Source organism: Terrapene carolina, unplaced genomic scaffold, assembly GCF_002925995.2.
Source record: "Terrapene carolina triunguis isolate 2854851 unplaced genomic scaffold, T_m_triunguis-2.0 Scaffold42, whole genome shotgun sequence".
Taxonomy (NCBI): domain Eukaryota; kingdom Metazoa; phylum Chordata; order Testudines; family Emydidae; genus Terrapene; species Terrapene triunguis.
The window spans coordinates 3,267,237-3,292,273 of NW_020664393.1; the positions used below are offsets into that span (position 1 = coordinate 3,267,237).

The 25,037-nt window shown below is 43.8% G+C and overlaps 1 protein-coding gene across 4 annotated transcripts in view; it reads left to right on the top strand.

Moving 5' to 3' along the window:
- Window positions 1-9,685: 9,685 nt before the first annotated feature.
- FYN (FYN proto-oncogene, Src family tyrosine kinase) overlaps window positions 9,686-25,037 on the top strand; it is a 186,867-nt gene continuing 171,515 nt past the window's right edge. For 3 of the 4 annotated variants that reach the window (XM_024216040.2, XM_024216043.2, XM_024216044.2), the window contains exon 1: window positions 9,686-9,765. The gene's annotated coding sequence lies outside the window, so the exon portion shown is untranslated. The remainder of the gene's footprint in view (window positions 9,766-25,037) is intronic. The other variant, XM_024216041.2, reaches the window with a different exon arrangement.

Genomic DNA, 25,037 nt, shown 5'->3' on the forward strand with positions numbered 1-25,037 from the left:
CTAGATGCGGAATAGTGCATTGATGTGGTTTATCACATCGCGGTAATCGGCCTCGGTAATCTCCTCGAATGTCTCATCCAGAACGTGTGCAATGCGTTTGCGCAGGTTTATCGGGAGAGCCGCCGTGGTCCTTGTCCCAGCCAGGCTAACGTGTCCACGCCACTGTGCCGCGAGGGGAGGGGGGACCATTGCTGCACACAGGCAAGCTGCATATGGGCCAGGGCGGAAGCCGCATTGCAGTAGAATACCCTCCCTTGCTTCCCAGGTCACCCTCAGCAGCGAGATATCATCCAGGACGAACTCCTGTGGAAAATGTTGGGACAGTGTTCAGTGTAGGTGCCCCCTGAAGCTGTTGGCTCTCCCCAAGGCACAGAAACCCAGAGGACAGTGCAGTCCTGAAACAATCAGTCCCCCTTACTCACCATTGTGAGGCTCCCATGGGATATGTGTGCTCTGTTTCGGACGGGAAAATTATGCTATTGTGTAGACCCTGTGTGTTTTCTACTCCTTAAGTGTGGGGGGAATCATTACTCTGTCTGGTATAAACAATGCTGCCTCTGTTAAATGTTGCATTTTGCCTATACAGCTGCATCAACCTTGAGACCTCAGCCGTCCCTCTTATCGCCTGCTCAGAGACTGCAAAGACTCAGGAAGAGACCGCGAAAAAGCAAAGAAGACATGCTGCAAGAAGTGATGCGGCAATCTATTAAAAAGAATGAGAAAGCACAGGACTGGAGGGAGAGAGAAAGCAGGATCCGCCAGGAAAATGCAGCGCACCAGCGGCAAAGCACCGCGCACCGGCAGCAAAGCACTGATAGGCTCATAAGCATCCTGGAGTGCCAAGCAGATGCTATCCAGGAGCTGGTAGCCATGCAGAAAGAGGAGCAGTACCGCAAACGCCACCCCCGCCCCTACAGCCCTTGTCCCAAAACTCTTTCCGTTGTGCCCCACTGTCACCTCCAACCCACTTTCCCCAACGTCCGTGTTCTTCACGCCACCCGCTGCCTCCAACATCAGTATCTTCACCACCCAGCCCTGAAAACCACGACCCTTACCCTCTGCACTCAACCCCCATCACCATGCAGTATAGCTATCCTGAAGTGCAGCACTCACTGCACAGCACACCAGACAGGACATATGCGAATCTGTGATTGTACTGTTCCCCACTCCACCCCCTTGTTTCTTTTCAATAAATATTTTTTTTTTCTTTTCAATAAATGGATTCTTTGGCTTTGAAAACATTCTTTATTATTGCATAAAGTAAAAGACTCCTTAGCCCAGGAACTAAACAGGCACTGCAAGTCTGCTTGTCTGCTAAGCAGACACTGATTCCTAAAGATTGGAACTACTGCACTTCACTCCTGTGCAGGGCACCAGATATCACTGCTGGTTTTCAGCCTCAAATTGCTCCCTCAAGGCATCCCTAATCCTTGCAGCCCCGCGCTGGCCCCCTGTAATAGCCCTGCTCTCTGGCTGTGCAAATTCAGCCTCCAGGTGTTGAACCTCGGAGGTCCATGCCTGAGTGAAGCTTTCACCCTTCCCTTCACAAATATTATGGAGGGCACAGCACGCAGATATAACCGCGGGAATGCTGTTTTCAGCCAAGTCCAGCTTCCCATACAGAGATCGCCAGCGGCCCTTTAAACGGCCAAAGGCACACTCCACAGTCATTCGGCACCGGCTCAGCCTGTAGTTGAACCGTTCCTTGCTGCTGTCAAGTCTCCCTGTGTAGGGTTTCATGAGCCACGGCATTAACGGGTAAGCGGGATCTCCAAGGATCACAATGGGCATTTCAACTTCCCCTACCATGATCTTCCGCTCTGGGAAAAAAGTCCCGGCCTGCATCTTCCTGAACAGCCAAGTGTTCCGAAAGATGCGTGCGTCATGCACCTTTCCGGGCCAGCCTGTGTTAATGTCAATGAAACGCCCACGGTGATCCACAAGCGCCTGGAGAACCATAGAGAAATCATAGAATCATAGAATATCAGGGTTGGAAGGGACCTCAAGAGGTCATCTAGTCCAACCCCCTGCTCAAAGCAGGACCAATTCCTAACTAAATCATCCCAGCCAGGGCTTTGTCAAGCCGAGCCTTAAAAACCTCCAAGGAAGGAGACTCCACCACCTCCCTAGGTAACGCATTCCAGTGCTTCACCACCCTCCTAGTGAAATAGTGTTTCCTAATATCCAACCTGGACCTCCCCCACTGCAACTTGAGACCATTGCTCCTTGTTCTGTCATCTGCCACCACTGAGAACAGCCGAGCTCCATCCTCTTTGGAACCCCCCTTCAGGTAGTTGAAGGCTGCTATCAAATCCCCCCTCATTCTTCTCTTCTGGAGACTAAACAATCCCAGTTCCCTCAGCCTCTCCTCATAAGTCATGTGCTCCAGACCCCTAATCATTTTTGTTGCCCTCCGCTGGACTCTTTCCAATTTTTCCACATCCTTCTTGTAGTGTGGGGCCCAAAACTGGACACAGTATTCCAGATGAGGCCTCACCAATGTCGAATAAAGGGGAACGATCACGTTCCTCGATCTGCTGGCAATGCCCCTACTTATACAGCCCAAAATGCCGTTAGCCTTCTTGGCAACAAGAGCACACTGTTGACTCATATCCAGCTTCTCGTCCACTGTGACCCCTAGGTCCTTTTCTGCAGAACTGCTACCTAGCCATTCGGTCCCTAGTCTGTAGCAGTGCATGGGATTCTTCCGTCCTAAGTGCAGGACTCTGCACTTATCCTTGTTGAACCTCATCAGGTTTTTTTTGGCCCAATCCTCTAATTTGTCTAGGTCCCTCTGTATCCGATCCCTACCCTCTAGTGTATCTACCAGGCCTCCTAGTTTAGTGTCATCTGCAAACTTGCTGAGAGTGCAGTCCACACCATCCTCCAGATCATTAATAAAGATATTAAACAAAACCGGCCCCAGGACCGACCCTTGGGGCACTCTGCTTGAAACCGGCTGCCAACTAGACATGGAGCCATTGATCACTACCCGTTGAGCCCGACGATCTAGCCAGCTTTCTATCCACCTTACAGTCCATTCATCCAGCCCATACTTCTTTAACTTGGTGGCAAAAATACTGTGGGAGACCGTATCAAAAGCTTTGCTAAAGTCAAGGAATAACACATCCACTGCTTTCCCCTCATCCACAGAGCCAGTTATCTCATCATAGAAGGCAATTAGGTTAGTCAGGCATGACTTCCCCTTGGTGAATCCATGCTGACTGTTCCTGATCACTTTCCTCTCCTCTAAGTGTTTCATAATTGATTCCTTGAGGACCTGTTCCATGATTTTTCCAGGGACTGAGGTGAGGCTGACTGGCCTGTAGTTCCCCGGATCCTCCTTCTTCCCTTTTTTAAAGATGGGCACTACATTAGCCTTTTTCCAGTCATCCGGGACCGCCCCCGATCACCATGAGTTTTCAAAAATAATGGCTAATGGCTCTGCAATCTCATCTGCCAACTCCTTTAGCACCCTCGGATGCAGCGCATCCGGCCCCATGGACTTGTGCACATCCAGTTTTTCTAAATAGTCCCGAACCACTTCTTTCTCCACATAGGGCTGGTCACCTTCTCCCCATATTGTGCTGCCCAGTGCAGCAGTCTGGGAGCTGACCTTGTTCGTGAAGACAGAGGCAAAAAAAGCATTGAGTACATTAGCTTTTTCCACATCCTCGGTCACTAGGTTGCCTCCCTCATTCAGTAAGGGGCCCACACTTTCCTTGACTTTCTTCTTGTTGCTAACATACCTGAAGAAACCCTTCTTGTTACTCTTAACATCTCTTGCTAGCTGCAACTCCAAGTGTGATTTGGCCTTCCTGATTTCAATCCTGCATGCCTGAGCAATAGTTTTATACTCCTCCCTGGTCATTTGTCCAATCTTCCACTTCTTGTAAGCTTCTTTTTTGCGTTTAAGATCAGCAAGGATTTCACTGTTTAGCCAAGCTGGTCGCCTGCCATATTTACTATTCTTTCTACACATCGGGATGGTTTGTTCCTGCAACCGCAATAAGGATTCTTTAAAATACAGCCAGCTCTCCTGGACCCCTTTGCCCTTCATGTTATTCTCCCAGGGGATCCTGCCCATCTGTTCCCTGAGGGAGTCAAAGTCTGCTTTTCTGAAGTCCAGGGTCCGTATTCTGCTGCTCTCCTTTCTTCCTTTTGTCAGGATCCTGAACTCGACCATCTCATGGTCACTGCCTCCCAGGTTCCCATCCACTTTTGCTTCCCCTACTAATTCTTCCCTGTTTGTGAGCAGCAGGTCAAGAAAAGCTCTGCCCCTAGTTGGTTCCTCCAGCACTTGCACCAGGAAATTGTCCCCTACACTTTCCAAAAACTTCCTGGATTGTCTGTGCACCGCTGTATTGCTCTCCCAGCAGATATCAGGGTGATTAAAGTCTCCCATGAGAACCAGGGCCTGCGATCTAGCAACTTCTGCTAGTTGCCAGAAGAAAGCCTCATCCACCTCATCCCCCTGGTCTGGTGGTCTATAGCAGACTCCAACCACGACATCACCCTTGTTGCTCATACTTCTCAACTTTATCCAGAGACTCTCAGGTTTTTCTGCAGTTTCATACCGGAGCTCTGAGCAGTCATACTCCTCTCTTACATACAACGCAACTCCCCCACCTTTTCTGCCCTGCCTGTCCTTCCTGAACAGTTTATATCCATCCATGACAGTACTCCAGTCATGTGAGTTATCCCACCAAGTCTCTGTTATTCCAATCGCATCATAGTTCCCTGACTGTGCCAGGACTTCCAGTTCTCCCTGCTTGTTTCCCATGCTTCTTGCATTTGTGTATAGGCACTTAAGATAACTCATCGATCGTCCCTCTTTCTCAGCATGAGTCAGGAGTCCTCCCCTCTTGCGCTCTCCTGCTTTTGCTTCCTCCCAGGATCCCATTTCCCCACTTACCTCAGGGCTTTGGTCTCCTTCCCCCGGTGAACCTAGTTTAAAGCCCTCCTCACTAGGTTAGCCAGCCTGCTGGCGAAGATGCTCTTCCCTCTCTTCGTTAGGTGGAGCCCGTCTCTGCCTAGCACTCCTCCTTCTTGGAACACCATCCCATGGTCGAAGAATCCAAAGCCTTCTCTCCGACACCACCTGCGTAGCCATTCATTGACTTCCACGATTCGACGGTCTCTACCCAGGCCTTTTCCTTGCACAGGGAGGATGGACGAGAACACCACTTGCGCCTCAAACTCCTTTATCCTTCTTCCCAGAGCCACGTAGTCTGCAGTGATCCGCTCAAGGTCATTCTTGGCAGTATCATTGGTGCCCACGTGGAGAAGCAGGAAGGGGTAGCGATCCGAGGGCTTGATGAGTCTCGGCAGTCTCTCTGTCACATCGTGTATCCTAGCTCCTGGCAAGCAGCAGACCTCTCGGTTTTCCCGGTCGGGGCGGCAGATAGATGACTCAGTCCCCCTGAGGAGGGAGTCCCCGACCACCACCACCCTCCTCCTCCTCTTGGGAGTGGTGGTCGTGGAACCCCCATCCCTAGGACAGTGCATCTTTTGCCTTCCAATCGGTGGAGTCTCCTTCTGCTCCCTTCCCTCAGATGGGTCATCTACTCCACTCTCCGCATTAGTACCTGTGGAGAGAACATGGAAACGATTGCTCACCTGTATCTCCATTGCTGGTGCATGGACGCTCCTCTTTCTCCTTCTGGAGGTCACATGCTGCCAAACCTCTTCACAATCCTTCTGTCCCTGCTGCGCCTGCTCTGAATCTTCAGAACATTGTGGCCGTAGAAGCATCTCCTGACGTCTGTCCAGGAAATCTTCATTTTCCCTTATGCAACGCAGTGTTGATACTCGTTTCTCCAGCCCGCGAACCTTCTCTTCCAATATGGAGACCAGCTTGCACTTTGTACAGACAAAGTCGCTTCTGTCCTGTGGAAGAAAGACAAACATGGCACAACCTGTGCAGGTTACAACAGCTGATCGCTCACCTTCCATATCCCTGTCCTCTTAAGAGCTTCCTCGGCTGTTGCAGGAACTACTCAGAGAACCCTGCAGATGAAAGCCTCAGTGAGCTCTCTCCAGGCAAACTCCCTCTGTTAGCCTCTGCTGTTCGCCGCCTTCCGATTAACGTACTCGGATCCTAGGTGGGGTGGTGCCAGAATAGGAATGTGCGTCCCATCTATCGCCCCTCCACAGTTAGGGAACCCCATTTGTGCAAAGCCATCCACTATTTCCTGCACGTTACCCAGAGTCACGGTTCTTCTGAGTAGGATGCGATTAATGGCCTTGCAAACTTGCATCAACACGATTCCAACGGTCGATTTTCCCACTCCAAACTGGTTTGCGACCGACCGGTAGCTGTCTGGAGTTGCCAGCTTCCAGATTGCAATAGCCACCTGCTTCTCCACTGGCAGGGCAGCTCTCAATCTCGTGTCCTTGCGCCGCAGGGTGGGGGCGAGCTCCTCACACAGTCCCATGAAAGTGGCTTTTCTCATCCGAAAGTTCTGCAGCCACTGCTCGTCATCCCAGACTTCCATGACGATGTGATCCCACCACTCAGTGCTTGTTTCCCGAGCCCAAAAGCGGCGTTCCACGGTGCTGAGCATGTCCGTGAATGCCACAAGCAATTTCGTATCGTACGCGTTACGCGGCTCGATAGCATCGTCGGACTCCTCACCCTCACTCTCACTGTCACTTTGGATCTTAAGGAATAGTTCGACAGCCAAACGTGACGTGCTGGCGAGACTCGTCAGCATACGCCTCAGCAGTTCGGACTCAATTTCCCACAGACAGATCGCGCTGCACTCTGAAACCGTTGAAAGATGGCGCCAAAGGTGGATGGAAACAAAGGGATTTCTGGGATGCGAAGCGATGCATCACGGGGCATTGGGACAGGACCCAGAATCCCCCACAACCCACGGCGCCAGAATGGGAAAAGGTGCTCTGTGGGATAGCTGCCCATAATGCACCGCTCCCAACAGCGCTGCAATTGCCGCAAATGTGGCCACGACAGTGCGCTGGGCAGCTGTCAGTGTGGACAGAGTGCAGCGCTTTCCCTACTCAGCTGCACGAAGTCAGGTTTAACTCACAGCGCTGTACAGCTGCAAGTGTAGCCAAGGCCATAGAAAAGTCATATTAAGTACTGGTTTAACTGAGACCAGGAAGGAATTTGAACTGTTACTTAAAATCCTGACAATCTTTGTTTGTTTGTTCATGCTTCTGTATTCAAATTATAACTTAAGCAACAACATTGTAGGCCCCGTATAAAGTTGTGCAAATAACTGATTTTTCAGTTCACTGGCAGTTCTGAAAAAAAATCAGTTTGAGTCCACATGAATTTGTGAAATGTTTTGGTTGATCCGAATCTACATTTTTTGGCAAAAAAATGGTTTTGTTCAAAATTTTTTGCCCAACTGTGGCCCAACATAGCCCACACTTTGTGCTCACGGACTCCCATTGGTTTCAAAAGGAGCTCCACATACAAAATCACTATATGTGCACACCAAGGTCCTGAATTAAAATGAACAGACAAAAAACATCTCTACAGAAATCCAGGAAGCTGACGTATTCTTGTAATCACACTGCTGTGGGCAGCCTGATAGGAAATAAGCCCTAAGTTGAACTTATTAAGACTATAATTCCATCAAGAAATTCTTTTGACATCATAAATCAACAACATCAAATGCTTCACTGGGTTAAATATCAGAAACCCGAGAGGAAACATTTAGAGGGTGCAGTCTTATTAAATATAATACAAATTTAAAATAAATTATTCCTGCAGATCTTATCTCTTGTTTTCTTTTTTTCCCCACTTCTGTATTTCACCCCTCACCCAGAGAATCTTAATGGAGAGCTCAGCAATGTTAAGGGAGAATAACCTCTAAAATATAAGGAATGTGTGACAGTCAGATGTACTCATCTGTTGAAACAAGAGCATCTGAGGTTACTGTTAAAGTTTTGCTTTATAATGCGAGTTTGAAGTTGGGATACATATTGCTTTTCAATAGGTGTTGGAGGTGGAAGTGAAAGCCGATCGGAATGTTGGAGTGTTGGTGACAGTGTAGGAGGCAATGTGGGAGTGGCAAGGAACACAGGAGACTTTTCCCTTCATTTGTTATTTCCATGGTTGATGAAGTGTGTCCTTATTCAACCAAAACAAAGTTCTTGTGTGTTTATTTACACTACTGTACTTCCTGGAAGCCCAAGTCAAGAGCAGGGTGGGGAAGGGGGCCCTGTGCTACATGCTGTATAGACATAAAAGTAGGCACAAATTCTGTCCGGAAGAGTTCATGACCTAGTAATATCAATCTCTATAAAGTGCTTTGTGATCCTTGGATGAAAGGCATTATATAAGTGCTAAATATTTGCCATTAATAATAATTACAATACATGAAAATGGTTATAACCACAGTACTGGTGAGAACAGTACATTTTACTGGTAGTATTTGCTTATATATTGCCAATCCCAAGCCATCAAATGTCCTAAATTGTTTGTTTGTTTGTTTGAATAGAATGTTATTTTTCTTTTCATTCTTGTTTCTGAATTTTAGGATACATTTATTTAATATTTACCTCTGCCACCATGAGGCAAGAGACTTGTTTTAAAAATAAATGGGAACTGACAGTCTCATATAATCACAGGACACCAGGGGCTTGCGCTTTGAGAAAAACACCAAATATTTCAAGTGAGCAATAAAATATCAAGAGCCGGCAACACTGTGACCTCACATTGCAAAATATTAGAATATGGATGGGTCCTAACCAACACCCTCCTACTTGCTTCCCCCCCCCCCCCATATGTGAGGGTCCAGAATCCAGCTTTGATTTGAAGAAGGCCATTAAAGCCGCAATGGGCCTATCCAAGCCCCCAGTTCCGAGCTCCTGCATTTTTTCCTGGGGAGAAGAGGATGGTTTAAAGCCTCCAACCCAGGGTGGCTAGCACAGTTTTGATAGTGGAGGTGCTGATGAGGGAAACCATACATTTGGTGTTTATTATTACTACTTCAAGCCAGGGGGTGCGGCAGCAGCACCGCTACTTTCAGCCCCACTGCTCCAACCTTCTCTGAACTTTGCTACCTGCCCCCTTCACTAGTCAGAATGGAGATCGCCCCGGTGCCCCTAGCCTCGGCGCCAGTGTGTTACTGAAAGGGATAATTGCTGGGATTGCAAAGCACAGCAGAGCAGAGGGGAGAGCGACCGCCAAACGAAGGGCGCTGTGCCTGATACTACAGCTCTTCCAAGGCACCAGCCGCACCTAGACACCCACCCGCTGCAAGCCGGGGACGCCCAACCTAATCCATCGCACCCCAGCTCCTCCTCTGCCGCCGCCTGCCAATAACTGCGGCAGCCCCCCCAGCCGCTGCGCCTCGCCATAGGCCGGCTGGGGCTGCCAGTCTCAGGCCACCCCCGCCGCGGGGGCGGGGGGGACCCGGCTCCGGCGAAGCAGCGCGAGTTGGCCGGGGGCGCGGCTGCGGTTGCGCCATCTGTCAGGCGGGGGAGCGAGCCGGAGCCGGGCTCCGCCGCTGTCGCTCGGGCGGGGAGGACGCGGCGAGTCGGAGCGACGCCCCTGCGCGCCCGTCTCCCTCCCTCCCCCGGCTGCAGCCCGCGCGCCGCTGCCTCGGCTCCCGGGGTCTTCGCTGCTTGGGCGCGGAGCCGCCGGAGCTCGCCCCGCTCCTTGCTGCGCCCCGTGGTCCCTGGAAGAGCCGGCGTTGGCGGGCGGGGAGGAGTCACCTGGGGAGGGCCCCCCGCCGCGAGGGGGATGCTGTGAGCGTGGCTTCGCCGCGCCAGCCCTGCGCTGAGCTTCAGGTAAGGGAGCGAAGCCCCCGGGGCCCCGGCTGCGGCCCGGGGCGGGGGATGCTGCGCCGCCGGCCGCTGCTGTGTTGTTTCCTTTGTGTGGGTGTCGGTGGGTGTGTGGGAGGCTTTCTCGGGAGAGGTCGGGGCAACGCTGCTGCAGGTGCCCTCCACCCCGAGCCCCCTGGCCTGGGCGTGCAGCTGAAGCCCCGCCAAGGGGAGGGGGAGAGGCTGCGGATGCAGAAGCCTTGCATCAGTTTTATGTATTTTTCCTTAAACGTTTGTTTTTGGCTCCCCCTCCAGTAGTAGTTTACCCCCCAAGAAAAACCGAAGCTTTATTGTTGGTGGTCTTGCGGGTGCTGCGGGGTTGGCCCTGGGGGTGGGTTGTTGTGACCCTGCTGATGGTGAGGATGATGGGCGAGGATAAGCCAGTTCTGGCAGAATATAACAGGCTTGCTGGGGGGAGCCCGTGGTGCTGTGCGGCTTGATCAATTCACGTTTCTGTTTAATGTTTTGTGGATCTGAAGCGCTCTAGAGGAGCTAAATACTAACTATGATGTAATCATTTAATAATTGATGCTCGTGTGTAGCTGGGATCTGACCCATGCTGCCATTCTCCTGCTTTGGACCATTTGCATGTTTTTGGTTTTGTCCCATTGCTATCCCCACCCCCATTTTAACTCTTGAACTACAGGCTGAGGCTTTATTAGTTACTGAGCTAGAAAGTGAGGTAACTGAGATTCATCACAGGGCTTTATTTGCTGCAATTTAGGGGAGAGAAAAAGGGGGTAGGGGGAATAACAAATAAAACTACCCTCTATCCCTCTTAGATTTTATAGGATTTGTGTGTGTGACAAAGGGCCCTTTCAGTGAAGAGAGGCACAAAATGCCCAAGGGTGGTAGGATTTGAAAGGAGGTTTGCTTCTTGTTTCTTTCTCTGTTCCCTGGGGCTTCTCTCTCTCCCCAGATGAGGCCGCTGATTTGCTCTCAATTCCTTTCCAGCCACATTTAGATTAGTGAAAGATACCAAATGCCACACCACGGGTGCCAACATTTTGCTGCATCTGCAGAGCTACAGTATATATGTAGTCAAAGTTTCTTTAATAATGTGAAATCTGGTTTCTACTGCCTCAATAACTTGCCTTGCTGCTGTTCCATGTGGATTTCTTTAATTCTAAAATGAGAATATAATAGCCTGATCCATTCAGTAGTGACTGGGGAGGGAGAGAGATGGGGCTGATGCTTAAGGAGAAGATTTTGGTCAAGTGCAAGGGAACACACTGCAGTTTTTCATCAGTCATTTTGATACATTCTATTTCTTAGAATGATTAATAACAGAGCAGGTTTGTAAGAAACACAGAGTATTGAAAATGGTTTGAGACCTTGTCGCTTTCCTGCCTGTATGCAGCCTCCTTACCTCCCACATCCTTCCTCTAACCACCCAAACGGCTGTCATACTTACCAGTTTTCTAAATATCTTTTAACTGGTACTCCCTTGCCAATGCTCTGAACAATTGCAGGTGAAGATCTTTTGCTTATATGTTTGTAGAGGAAGTGGGTTTGTTAGGGTTTTGTCTAGTTCCCATAGATAAAGAACAGCAAATTAAAGGGACATGTTAACTTGAAATAAAGACCATTTCAATAATGAATTGAAAGTAGTTTCCAGCACTACACTCACATGCTGAATGTTGTGGTTTTACAATCATATTTTCCAATTTTTTTTAAAATGGGTTTTCACTCATCTGCTGTGACAGACTCACACAGAGAAAACTGTATATAAAGTTCTGTTAAATAAACAAAGCAAACTAAGTGGGGGAATATATAGGGAGGAAATGTCTTTTTAATATTTCAGTTATAACCTTTTTAGTTGTTTTTGTAACAATGGTGATTTTTTAAAAGTTAACCAAAAGTGGTTTTCTTGTCCCCCCCCCACCCTTGCCCACCAGTTGAAATCATCCAAGCCAGAAGTGCAGAAGATCTTGGAATAACAGAGAATTCACTCAAACCTTTAATGCTTAATGCATATTCTAAGAAAAAAGATTAGTTGAATCTAATGGATGTCAATTATGTATGATATTTACATCGGAATATTTTTTAAAACGTGTCTTGCCGAGGTTCATCTTGAAAAAACGCAATCTTTTAATACATTTTGTTACGTTTGTGACCAGTTTTTTTCTTCATTAAAAGTAATGTGGCTTAATAGCTGCCTTTTCAGTTATTATGTGGGCTAAGCTTATTTCATTCCTGTTGTTCTGTAAACTCATGTGAGAAGCTCACTGGAATATTCAGATTGTTCTTGTGGATTTTTTCTGTGAGCACCAATGCTAAAATTAAGCACTCATGCTAAAATATCTTTAAAAGTATCAATTTGTGAACTCATTTCAATACCATGTTTGTGCAATAGTAATGTTTTCCTTCATCGGGGTGTGTTTTGCGAGGTGATTAACTTTGACACTATTATACACCCTCAGCTCTGGACACACAACTGAAGTCATGTTATATTATCTTTTGATAAAGTGTGTAATGGCATGGGGATATTACTTAATTATAAACTTTAATGTAACTTAACGGGAAATAGTTTTCAGATTGGTTGAATACAGTCCTTATTAGGCAATAAAGGACACCTGCATGTAGAGATGAAACAAAATACTAGGCAGAGCGGTCAGAGAAGATACTATGGGTACAATGGAAAACTACAAGTAAAGGTTATTTTTAACTTCTGTTAACACTGATATTAGACTTTTAAAAAATTAAAACCAGTTAATATAAAAATTCAGAGTAAAATACAAAGTGTTGTAAAATCAATTGTCTTAATATAGTTGTAGTTGTTCAATAATTACATTGCATGAAGCATCTGAGTAACATGGAGCATAGCATGAAAAGGACCTTTGGGGCCAGTGGCTCTATGGGCTTGATTAAAATGAACACAGGCATGATATGATTTGCACTGGATTTATGGTCGAATAAAAATTCAGTTAGACAAAGTTAAAACTACGTGGTCCCTCCATGATGATTTAATGTTGTGTATACCTCACATGAGAGTTATATTTTCAGTTGTTAGAAAGTATTAGTTCTGCCTAAAATATTATTACATGTTCAAAGCATTGTACGTGTGAGCTTATCACAGTTCTGCATTTAACACTGTGTACTCTTACTATGATCTTTCTTCAAGAGTAATCAGTAGTCTCATTGAGATCTGGCAATTAAGGTCTAGTTCGGTGAATAAGGGTTTGCAGGATTTGGATCTATATGTTGCAAGTCAGCAGTTTATTTAGTACATGATTTTTCAGAGATGCTGAGCACTTGCAATGCTAACTGAAGTCAGCAGGCACTAAAAGTTCTCCGCACTTATGAAAAAGGCTGTTATTTTACTTTACATTTATAAGCAACTGTCCAAAAAAGCATCTATCTTAGACTGTATAGTCCAGATCTTCAGAGCTCTGTAGGCTTCTAACTGCTGTTCGTTTCAAGTGGAGTTAGGCATATAAATACCTCTTGAGGATATGGACTTAGGTGCCATTGACACTGACCACATCAAATGGAAGACCAGATTCTTATACACTTGTGTATGTGCTTAATTTTACTCATGCAAGCAGTCTCGTTAAAGTTAGTGGGAATACTTATTTGTAAAGGTAATCGTGTCTCTTCAGGAGTTGGGCCATAAACACAAAACTAATAACAACTTTGACCATATACATCAGAAACTAAGTAGGCCTTGCAGCAAAGGAAAAGTACCCCATCTCCTATCAAGCACTGGCTGAAGGATGACAATTCATTTTGCAAAGGGTTTTGAAATTTAGCTTCATTTCGAATCAGAACAAAATCCTCAAAATTCTGCACAAAGGAAAATTGCTAAGCTTTTTTTGTTTCAGGGCAGTTGAGAGACCTTTTGTTTCAGCTTGCACTCTTTTATTTTATAATGTATAATTTAACTTTTGGTTTCAAATTTTTTGTTAAGTTTCGGGGAAAAAAAAGTTTTATTCCAAAAATGCCGAAACAAGATGTTTTGATGTTGTCAGAACATTTTGATTTTTTTTGTTCCAAAATGAAACTTCTGCAAAATTGAAACTAATCTTGTGACGAGTTTCAATTTAAATGGAATTCCACTTTCCATTGGAAAATGGGTCTGAAATTTTTCCAACCAGCTTTGCCCCCTGAATTCCATGCCTTAATCAACGTTCCTGCTGTATGTCCCCCACCCCCAAAAAATGCCCCATAAAAATGAGGCTCACAAAAATAACCTGTTTGGGCAACTTCAGAACAAGAGAGGAAGTGAGTTTCAGAACTGGGAGGCCAGGAACCTATATCACTCGATATTGATGGAACTCTAACTTAAACACCCTGCTTATCACAACTTGGAAGCCTAGCACAGGAAGTGAGACTACTAAAGGACTAGCACGGAGTTGGACCCAAGATCTTTATTTAGCGTAAAACTTTTTTTAAACTGAGAGGATGACATTAACTCCAGCAAAGCCTTATATCTAAAAACATTCTTCTGCTACACAAATAACTTTGTAGAGTTTTTGTGGGTAAGCAAATGAATTACACAAAAATATCTTTAATCAAAGAGCAGCTCCAAGGATTGTAAATACAATGCTTTATGCTGAGACCCAAGGCAATAAAATAAACTATGTATTGCAGTTGTGAGGGCTGGAGGCAAGCAAATAGAAGGGAGGATGAAAAATCCCTCAAAGTAGCAGAAAGGGAGGAGAAGAGCCAACATAATGTGCTCCCTCTTCTCTTGAGCCCACATAAATCCATGTCCATTCCATGCTGTAGGCATGCAGTAGTTGTAAGGAGCTGGAAAAAGTGGGGTTGGGAAGTTGCTCCTCTGTGGCATGCTTATCTCTGAAACAGGTGAATGTCCAGTGAGCTGTGCTGCCAGGGGAGAGTGCTTCACATCATCTAATTGCAGTTTGCATTTTCCAATGCTATCCTAAAAAACTGTAAAGAACTTTGTAGGACAGCGTAAAGGAAACTCTGTAGCTTAGTGCTAAAAGATAGGGCGCTAGTTAAAACCTAGAGCCCTCATTGTGAAAACAAGGTTATGTTAATCTTGAATCACAGGGCTTATGCTTCAGATGACTCACGAAGTGTCAGTTCTAAAGCCTTAAGAAGCCCTTTTAAAAATATTTTGCTAAATGACTACATTATGTCACTTGTAATGAAGTGACTGAAAATTGTTCTGAAGCTGAACTGACAGTAACAGCATGATGTGCATAGAAGTAGGTGAGAGCCTAAAAAAGGTAGGAAAAGCGTCAGAGGCCAAGGAGATACCTGGATGAAGAGATCAAGGAGCTGAAAAGCAGCAACAGAGAAAAGGAAGGCTCATGCAGAGGTGATGTCTGAAGAATGTAGATGCATCACAGAAAGACCCTTTAATTATATTTTAAAAAAGGAAAGGGTGGGGGGGTGGGGGGAAATCCAGTTTCATGGCAGAGACTCTTCCTAAGTCCTTATTTGAGAGATTTAGGCATCCATTTTTGTATAGATACATAATGTAATAGAGTTTTGTCAAAGCTTCCATTTATGTGCAAACTCAAATCAGCAAGTTTTAAGCATCTGTTAGCTGGATTACTATTTAGAAGAGTAGTTTTCAACCTTTTTTCATTTGCGGATCCTTAAAACATTCTGAATGGAGGTGCGGACTTCATATGGAAATTCAGCCTGTGGTCTGCAGACAGCTACCATAGAAGTCTTAGACTGAAAACTGACTGACTAGAAGTCAAATATAAATGTTGCATGTGATCGGCATGGCATGTGACGCAGCGTGAGAAAGGGTACTAAACTGTGGGCTTCTATGGTAACAGCAACACTTGCTGGTCAAAACCTGGATGTGGGGATAGTCACATACTTTTGATCAGTCAGGAAAATGGAATGCCTTTTCTGGGATCTGAAACTTTATTTTCATAGTCACCTTTCGCAGTCCCTTTAGACATAGTCTCCAGACCCCCCCATGGGTCTGATGACCACAGGTTGAAAACCACTGATTTAGAATATAAAGACAAATGGGCCTTTCACTGCATCTCTTCTATTTTAGAATGATGGAGACTTCAAAGAATGTAACTTTTGTTGTTCAAGCATAGGTTTTTGGGCCACATTCAATGAAGTTGAGTCCAATTATGCCAACAATGATCTTGCCCCTTAACTGTCAGGATACGAACTAAGATGTGAAATGCAGCTTATGGCTTACATGCCATTTTAGAAAAAGAAAATTTCTCAAATATTTCTGTGTAATGTTTACAGAGTATATGGGATGATAAAAGTCTTGTCACAAACAGGTTCCCATAAATTGCAGAATTCACTTAGAGCTATACCACTTGTGCTATTCCAAATTTATGGTTACAAACCTTTATATTGTATGAGCATGCATTTGCAATTCAGGCTGATGTTTTCCAGATAATCACCCAGTTTATAAATGCTTTGATTTTTTTTCCATTTATGAAATATGAATAAATATTACCTGAACTTCAGCAACAGGGTAGCTTGAGGAATCAAATCGCAACATAAAATATTTTAGTTCCCCAAACCCACCTTTTCTGGTGTTGGTTGGTGAAGATATAGCACTTAAGAGAGTGCTCTAAATCAGGCTTGCAAAATTCTGCAAATCCACTAGCCCAAGGTGAATGTAGTGGTTGGACTATTGGAGTGAATAAAATATTATTAGTCTGTTTTTAATCACTATCATAGTAAAGAGAAGATGAGTAGATGTGCATCAACTAGTAAATTTTGTGACATGTTAAGCCTTTCTTTTAATTAAGTGGTCCATTATTTGTACAAAAATAACTTAGTATTTTAATATTTACTCTTTAAAAGATCTCCAAGATATCAGTTTGCAAAAAGATGAAGTATGCCACCTGATGTTTCTGCACTGTTCATAGCACATCTTGGCATTTTATAAAAAAGATCATACTGTCAAGATAGCAAAAATTGGGGTTAATGGTAAATTTTGATAACATTGACGCTGAGGCCTTTGATACTGTTGTGAGGAGTACAGTATAAATGCCAAGAGACTTTTTTTTAAACCCAAGGAGAGTCCTAGCAGCTTCCGCTATTCTAAAGCACTTTAAATTTTTCTCTAGTATAAAATAAATAAATAAATTAGCACTGTTCAAAATGTGTTGAATATTTCTGACATGCTTGCATTCTTACTCATTTTTGTGTTGTATGCGTTTGTCAGGTCTTCATTTGTCAAGGTAGTTCCTGCTTTGGAAACATTTTTTCACAAGTATATTAGTGAAGGCTGATACTGAGAACTTATCAGCCAACATCCTATGACTCATGGGACAGCGTTAAGCATGGAGTAAAGGTTGTCAGTATTTTACATGTTCAGTTTTGATTCACATTAATTCTCCCTAGACTTTGCTTTATACGAATTAATTCCCCATAAGTTGTCCTCAGCTGGTCATTATTTTACAACTTAGCATAAGACAGGAAGGTGAGATATAATGTTTTGTCATCGGGCTGACACCATTGCTACTGTAACTCATTGACTTTTGTCTGTGAGGATTACAGCAGGTATGATGGGAGCTATTAACTCCATTATTGTGCAGAGTGAGAAACTTTGTAACTATGGCTGGGTTTTTCTTTATACATACCTCACTAAGAAGCAATGGGTTTGATATAACCACATCTACATGGGTAAGTGTAAGACTCGGAATAAAGGCCTCTATCTTTCTAGTAGGCAAGTTATACTCTTCTGCAAATAATGTGAGTGTGTGTATCTCTCTCTCTCTCTCTCTCTCGGTTTTTATAATTGGTGAGGTTAATGGCATTTTACCTGAGACAGCTCTGTCTCCCACACAGACAAGCTTTACCCTACAGGTAGAAAATTATCTTGTGCCTGAGGAGCAAAGTTGTAAATCATGATCTTCATCCTGGAGCTTCAGGCAATCTTTGAGAGATGCTGGGCCCAGGCCATTCAGCATGAAATGAAATACAGTTATTTTAAAGCAAGTTCAAGAGCTCAACAGAAAACGCTCATGGGAACACAGCAGAGAGAGGAAAAAGGAAACACACTCCTCTCCATGCCTGGTTGGAATATAATAACTCCATCATACCCATCTGCATTAAAAACGATTACAGGAGCAATCACACTCTTCTCATTCCCCATAAATAAGCCAAGGCTCATGCAGCTGCTCCTTAAAAGGTCACAGATCATGTCAGGGCACAAATCAAAACAGATCCCTCTCCCTCTCTCTCTCTCTCTCTCTCTCTCTCTCTCTCTCTCTGACAAGGAGCATTCCCCATCCCCTTGAGTCCCCCTTGTTGAATATTCCTTTCAGGAGTCAGGGAGCTTGGGGCTGCATGTTTGGGAAGCCGGGGGAAGGGGAGCAGAACAGATCAGACAGTCTCTGGGACTTCCAACCAACTTGCTTAGGTCACCCATACCCTGGGGAGGTGGACTGTGCATGGGTGCCCAGCAGGCACATGGCCCCGTGCCTTGCTGAGAGATGGCACCCTTCCAACCATAGCACGAGGTGCCTAGTGAGTAATCACTTTCCCCTTACCAGGCCTGGGCACCGAGAAAGTTGGATGTTCAAGTCCCGCCCGTGTTTGGAGTGAACTTGGAGGGCCAGTGCCCCCAGCTCGTGCCAGGCTGCTGAGTCCCCCTCTCCCGGGCGCCTGCTGTCCTCCCTGCACCTCACCCAGAGGGGCACCCATCTCGCAAAGAAAGGAGCCCAGCCAAGGGGCTGACCCACAGCCCTCAGCCTCCAGAGCCTCGCAGAGTCATTCCAGGCAGGGAGAGGGGCTCAGTGGGCACCTTGCTTCCCCTCCACGGGCAACGATGGCTCCGCATCCAGCTGCCAGCCACAAAGTCCAGCCGAAGCCTCTGGGGGGGCGCAGACGGCGGCTGCCCCGGTAACAGGTGCACTCAGCAGCCTGGTCAAACAGAGCTCCCAGCCTGGGCTGCCCCGGTACTGGTTATGGACCTCTTCTGTGTGTGGCCCTGGCACCATTGTAAACCCGGTACTGCTTGCAAGATATTCAGGTCAGAAATCATTGGGAATTTCCTTTCTTGTGGTACTTCTAGGGCCTGGATGAACTCAGGAAGCAGAGCTGTGAGACAACATTCTCTTTGTACTTTAAATCTCTCATGTAAAAAAAAAAAAGGTCAAGTTTGGATCCAAACAAGCGCACTCATCCTTACTGCTACGTACTATACTCTGGATGCAACACATGTAGAGTAAATGGCATGTGTTAGATTAATAATGCACATAATGTGGTTACATTATATAATATTGGATCATAACGACTCTATCAACACTTAAGAGAAATTTCAGATTTTTTTTATGCTAGTGCTTAACTTTGATTTCAAACTCCCAGAGTTAGGGGTTTTCTTGGTGGTAAAGATAACTAAATGAAAAGGCTGACTGAGAAAAAAGCCCTCAGGAGAACAATCTTATGAAAAAAGAATCTCTTTTCCTTCTACCTTTTATGAATGAGGGGAACTAGAGGACAAGCACTAGAGTTGCCAGCCTTGCTCACTTAAGGCAGCATTACTGGCATGCTGAAAACTGGAGCAGAATGTCTAGTCCTAACATCCAAGCAGGGATGCCAAAATGAACAAAAGAAATTACGGACTAAAGAAAATGTAAGGAAAACTGTGTGCCTCATCATCTCTGTTCAGTCACTATGTATTGAATAGTAAAAGCATCCAGTTTATAAGAGAATTTATTTCTGTGTGAGTTTGAGAGCAGCTCCAGTGGCTCTCCTCTAAGAAGTAGAAATAGAAGATGGTTGTGGGGGGATTGGGTTTGCTTTTTAAGTTATTATTTTTAGGCCCTCTGGTGTCGGTCTGGTTGATGTAATGATATTTAAAGATGTGTTTAATGTTTTTATTGTTTCCAAAACTTTACAAAACAAAACTTTTTCAAGAGTTAAGTGACTTGATTTATGTGTTAGTAGGCAGAATATTAAAGGCTGTGTTTGATTTCTCCCTCAACCCAGTTTTTAGTTTTGATGGTGAGAACTGCTGTTTGGAGTTCGTCTTGTAATTTTTATACTTACTATCACATGATTAATTGAATAGTGGATGGTGTAAGGCCCTTCAATATAATATCCATGATGATCTCATTGAGCACTCATTTAAATCACTGTAGGGATATATTTTTTCCATGCATAAGAATTTGTCAAACAAGCCAGCCAAATTATGTCTTTGTGGTGAACTGTTTAATGATGTGTCATGTAAACTACATCTTACTAAAGTTAGATTTAATCCTCTTATGGCTAATATAGTTCAGTAGAACTATTTGGTGGGGTTTTTGTTTTGTTTATTAATTGGTTTCTTAGCAAAAATGTGGTCTTTAGCCAAAACTTTAGGCCTAATCCTGCATTTATCAAAAGTAATGGTGAGTTTTGTCTTTTTACTGTGGTCCAACATCTGACTCCTGGAAGGGGAGGTAATATATAAAGAATAAACTTACTTTATTGCACGAGCGAAGTGACCTAAAAAAGATTGACGGTTAAATGAATGCTTATTGTGCACTATAACAAAATATGTTAAAATTTAGAAGACACTCACTACTTGATAGTAAAACTTGTTTTAAAGTCTAGTATTAGGCATAAAAAATACATATAGTTACTTCAATGTATCTGTCCTCCAGGAGGAGGGATTACTGTAATGCTGATAGGGAGTTGCACCTTTAATAACTGCCCAGACTTGTGATCAGAAGACCATAACATGGTAAGAATCTGCACTGCAGTTATAAGACTTTATTTCTAGACACTATTGCATCCTTCTATCAAATCATGTTACAATGAGAGGGAGAATACTTTTTGACATACTACATATAGTAATGCAACTCAAAGGAATTGTCATGTCTGTCTGCAGGGTAAATTTATGTAGGCCATATATGAGCTCTTGTATTTGACAAATCATATAAATTTCAAATCATTATGTAAATTGATTTAATGTTGTACAATGACATAATTGAAAAATAGTTGCTGGTGTACTCCAAAGATGAAAAAGCAGAGAGAGGCTTATTTTGTTCCATGTTCTTATCAAAACCTATGTGACAATGCAGGGCGAGTTCCTATTTCTACTTGCTTAGGAAGACTTGCTAATGGTTCCACCATGTATGTGAGTAATCCGGCCATCCCAAACTTGTGACAGTAAAAACTTCTTATAGTGCCATCAGTTTATTAATATACAATACTTGTTTTGACTGAGGAAATGTGCATAGGAAATGGCAGTCAAACCACATAATAGATTTAAGTTAGAGTTTAGGATTACTGAAATGGTAATATCACATGGAAAGTGATTTGTAGAGCATTCTAGTGAAAAAGTATTGAAGTGTCACTTTAAAAGAAAATGTCACCTACAATAATGCATTTTACTTTAGATTTTCTTTTAACTGTTCATGTAGTGATTTTTCTTTAACTATGTTAGTATAACTGAGGTCAGTTTCTAGAACTGAGAAGGGTGTTGGTTTTTATCAGAGGCCTATTATGGAGTTCTTCCTGGAACGTACAGTTTTCTTCTCAAATTTTAATTTAGTAAATTAAACAGGCATTTTGAGAGACATCCTCCAATGGTACAGTACAAGTTGTCATAGCTCCGCTGAAGCTCAAACAATTGACTCCAGCTGAGGATCTTATCCCTCCGTGTACTTTGTAGTTTTTTCTTATTGCATTTTAAAACTCCTTGATATTTAAAGGGGCGGATAGCATGCCAGTGTTTGTTTGTTTTAAAATGAGTAACTTTGCACCCAAAAACATTTGGGTTTTTTATATTGTGCTGCACACAACCTTGGCATTTTGCACTAAGCAGTTTCTTGCAGCATGCAGTAATATAAACTGAGGCAACAACTTAGTACCACGGTGATTGTTTTTAGTAAAATAATTAAGAAAATACATTATCCACTAAAAGAGGCATTGTGTGCGTGTTCTGTTTATGTCCCTGTGATAGTTATTGAATAGGATACTTAGTAAGTCACTTTAAATGTCACATTCAGTAACAGTTTGAATCCTCACATCTAACAAGCGTGCAGTTCCAGTGTCCCAAATTGTGAATGATAGTACAGTAATATATTGAGATTCTATCGATCAGAGGGTTTTTAAGGGTTTCAAAACTTTAGTAGCATATGTTATATTATCTGACTAACATAAGTACATATCATCCCAAATATTCAGTGCAGAAAAAAAATGTATTTAAGATACAACCCTTACTCAGCGGCAGTATTTCCTAAGTGCCATAGAAATTTGGTTTCCTGACATACTGAGTGAATACCAGTCAGAGGATGACTACCATCCTTCTAATCTGGGTCAGTTATGAGAGGCTACAGAACCTGCTGTTGCAGAGAGTCTTGGATAGAGAGTGATCCCTACAAGGAGACTGAGTTGGTATTTTATGCCTACTTCCTCTTTACTCCTCATGTGTCCTATAAAAAATGATTTGGAGAAAGCTGCGCTGAGCCAGTGCTGTACGTCATGGACCCAAAGCCTGCTTGCTCCTTTGCTCCCTATTTCTACTCAGTATTGAGAGAACCTCTTTCTCTCCCAAACACCCAGGCAGGCATGAAAGGATGCAGCTGTAGGGAAGGGAATGTTTGGCTTGGCTTTGGTTTGGGGGAGGGAAAAGGGGGAAATCAATATCCTCTCTAGCTCCCTTACCTTCTGTCCCACCAGGGGACTTCCTGAGTCCCTGTTCCTTTCTGGCTATTGCTGCCACTGCTTTCCTTTCGCATCCCCCCCTTATTATCTTTGACAGCTTCATAGTGGTCCTGATTGAGCTATTCTAGGAGTCCTGTCAACTCCTACCCACAGCAAATCTGTCTCCGTCCTTGTATCCCTCTTGCCCGCCCACCTCGCCTTTCTCTAGTCAACTAATCTTTTAATATAAAGAACTTCTATGTACACCTCTACCCCGATATAACGCAAACTCTGATATAACGTGGTAAAGGAGTGCTCCGCGGGGTCGGGGCTGCGCACTCTGGCGGATCAAAGCAAGTTCGATATAACGCAGTTTCACCTATAACGCGGTAAGATTTTTTTGGCTCCCGAGGACAGCGTTATATTGAGGTAGAGGTGTACTTGAATTGGCAGAAGTGTTTGAAATGGCCTTGGTCATAATACTGTAGAAGTACTTATATTCATGATGATTAAAATAAAAAGTTGGATTTTTATTTTATTTTTACACAGTAGTAGAGAATTGTATGTTTACAATGTACAATTGTTGCTGTAGGATAAAATGAAGGGACCTCAGAAAAGTTAAGAAGAGGGCCTTTAATAAGGGGATTAATGTAATCAAATAGCTCATTCAGGTCATTTGGAACTATTGATGTATGGTGGGCCATAGCACAGTTAAAGGCTATTGCTAAATCAACATCTGTACTGTGTGGGGAAACTCCTGGAATTTCAGCCATTTAGTATGACCAAAGGGCCCTATCTTGAACTTGTTACTGGGGCAAAACTCCCAAAGAGCCCTTAAAGAGGGCCAAATAATTGTCATGGTTTCTTTCTAAGCTCTGCTCCTTTATTGGTCTGCCTGTCTTTTAAGAGCATGTAGGCCTTCCAGAGCAGGGAAGTCATTTTCTGTCAGATCTCTTATCTTGATTTAGGGAGTCAGTTTATTAATTGCCTTAGTGTACTGTGTATGTGGGTAATGCTTCAGATCACATAAATGTTTGTTTGGGATAGGTTTGATACATGAAGGGGCCATCACCTTATGCAAGCCTTGACTTAGCTGCCACAAAAACTTCATACAAAACTGTTTCTTAGTCACAGTTTGTCAATGAGCTGAAAGAGTGTGGAAAAGAGGATAGGGAGGATATTTAGAATTACTGTTTGTTTTATATATTCTGATAAATACACTGTTTTGCCACAAGCTAAATGTTAGACAAGTTACAAAACCTGACTTTCCCTGAAGAGTATACAAACTAAAAAGAATGCAGGATAAATTTTTTTGGCAAACTGAAAGGAGGAAAACTGGAAAGGATGGTAGGGAGATATGAACAGAGCTTTCTGAATAATGGATTTTTATTTACTGGCAATTCTCAGAAATGAAATTAAAACCAACTTTAAAAATGATTTTTTTAACATTTTTGAAAACTTTTAATAAAATTGAAGGAAACTTTAAAATGAAAAGTCATTTTGAACTGAAAAATAGAAGCATTTCATTGGGAAAATATGAAAATGAAAGGTGACTTTTTCAACACTAAAAATTCAGTAAAACTGAAACAAATTAATGAAACATTTCAATGTTGCCGAATCTGTGACTTTGCTGAAAAAATGTTTTGGCCAAATAATTTCACCCAGCTCTATATCTGCATACCTTTTCCTGCGGTAGTAGCACTTCATTTCAGTGTCTGAGGCACTGCTCCTGCAAACACTTTCTCTTGTAAAGTTGTATGGATTGGGATCCAGTATTGCCAACCCCAAGTGTTCAAAAATTATGAGACTGACTTAAAAAGGATAAGTGGCTTTTCTTGGTGTTGTGCAGTTGTTCTCTTTATTTGCATTCTGGCTTCTGAGCCTTTAGGGTGCACCCTGGTCACATTTTCAGGTTTTTCTTTGCAACTATGAGGGCTGAGATTCTCATGTAATAGCAAGCGTCTAAAAGTGGGGTGGGAGGGCTCAAAAATACAAATATCATGAGGTTTGTGATAAAATTCTGATAGATGGCAATGCTGGGAATGTAGGAATGCTTCCTCTGAAAGATCCAGTTCAAGTCTCCAAGCTTTGGAGCTGACAAGGAAGATAGTAATAACCTAGCCTATAAGACAAAGGAAATCTTGACCTGACTAGCTTTGGTGCAGTGGTTCCCAAACTTGTTCTGCCGCTTGTGCAGGGAAAGCCCTGGCGGGCCAGGCCGGTACTTCCCTCGGCCTGCGCCGCTTCCAGCACCTCCCATTGGCCTGGAGCAGCGAACCGCGGCCACTGGGAGTTGCAATTGGCCAAATCTGCGGACGCGCCTGGTAAACAAACCGGCCCGGCCCGCCAAGGGCTTTCCCTAAACAAGCGGCGGAACAAGTTTGGGAACCAGTGCTTTGGTGTAAAGTTATAACTTGCCTCTGTTTTTTGCTAATATTGGAAATTAGATACTCAAATGAGATTGTTTCAATCGTACAAAAACAAGCTCTATATTTATCTCCACATAACACACGCATCTTTATTTGAAATGGAAAAGGTAATGTTGCTTTGGAAAGACTATATTAAAATCATTTTGGGTTCTCTTAGTAGTTTAGATCTGCTTCTCATCATCTCCTTCCCAAATATCTCAGGGGAAAAAAAGGATCTTAGGTTAGATTGGTGCACTTGAAAACTGCTATTGATGCTCTGTTCAT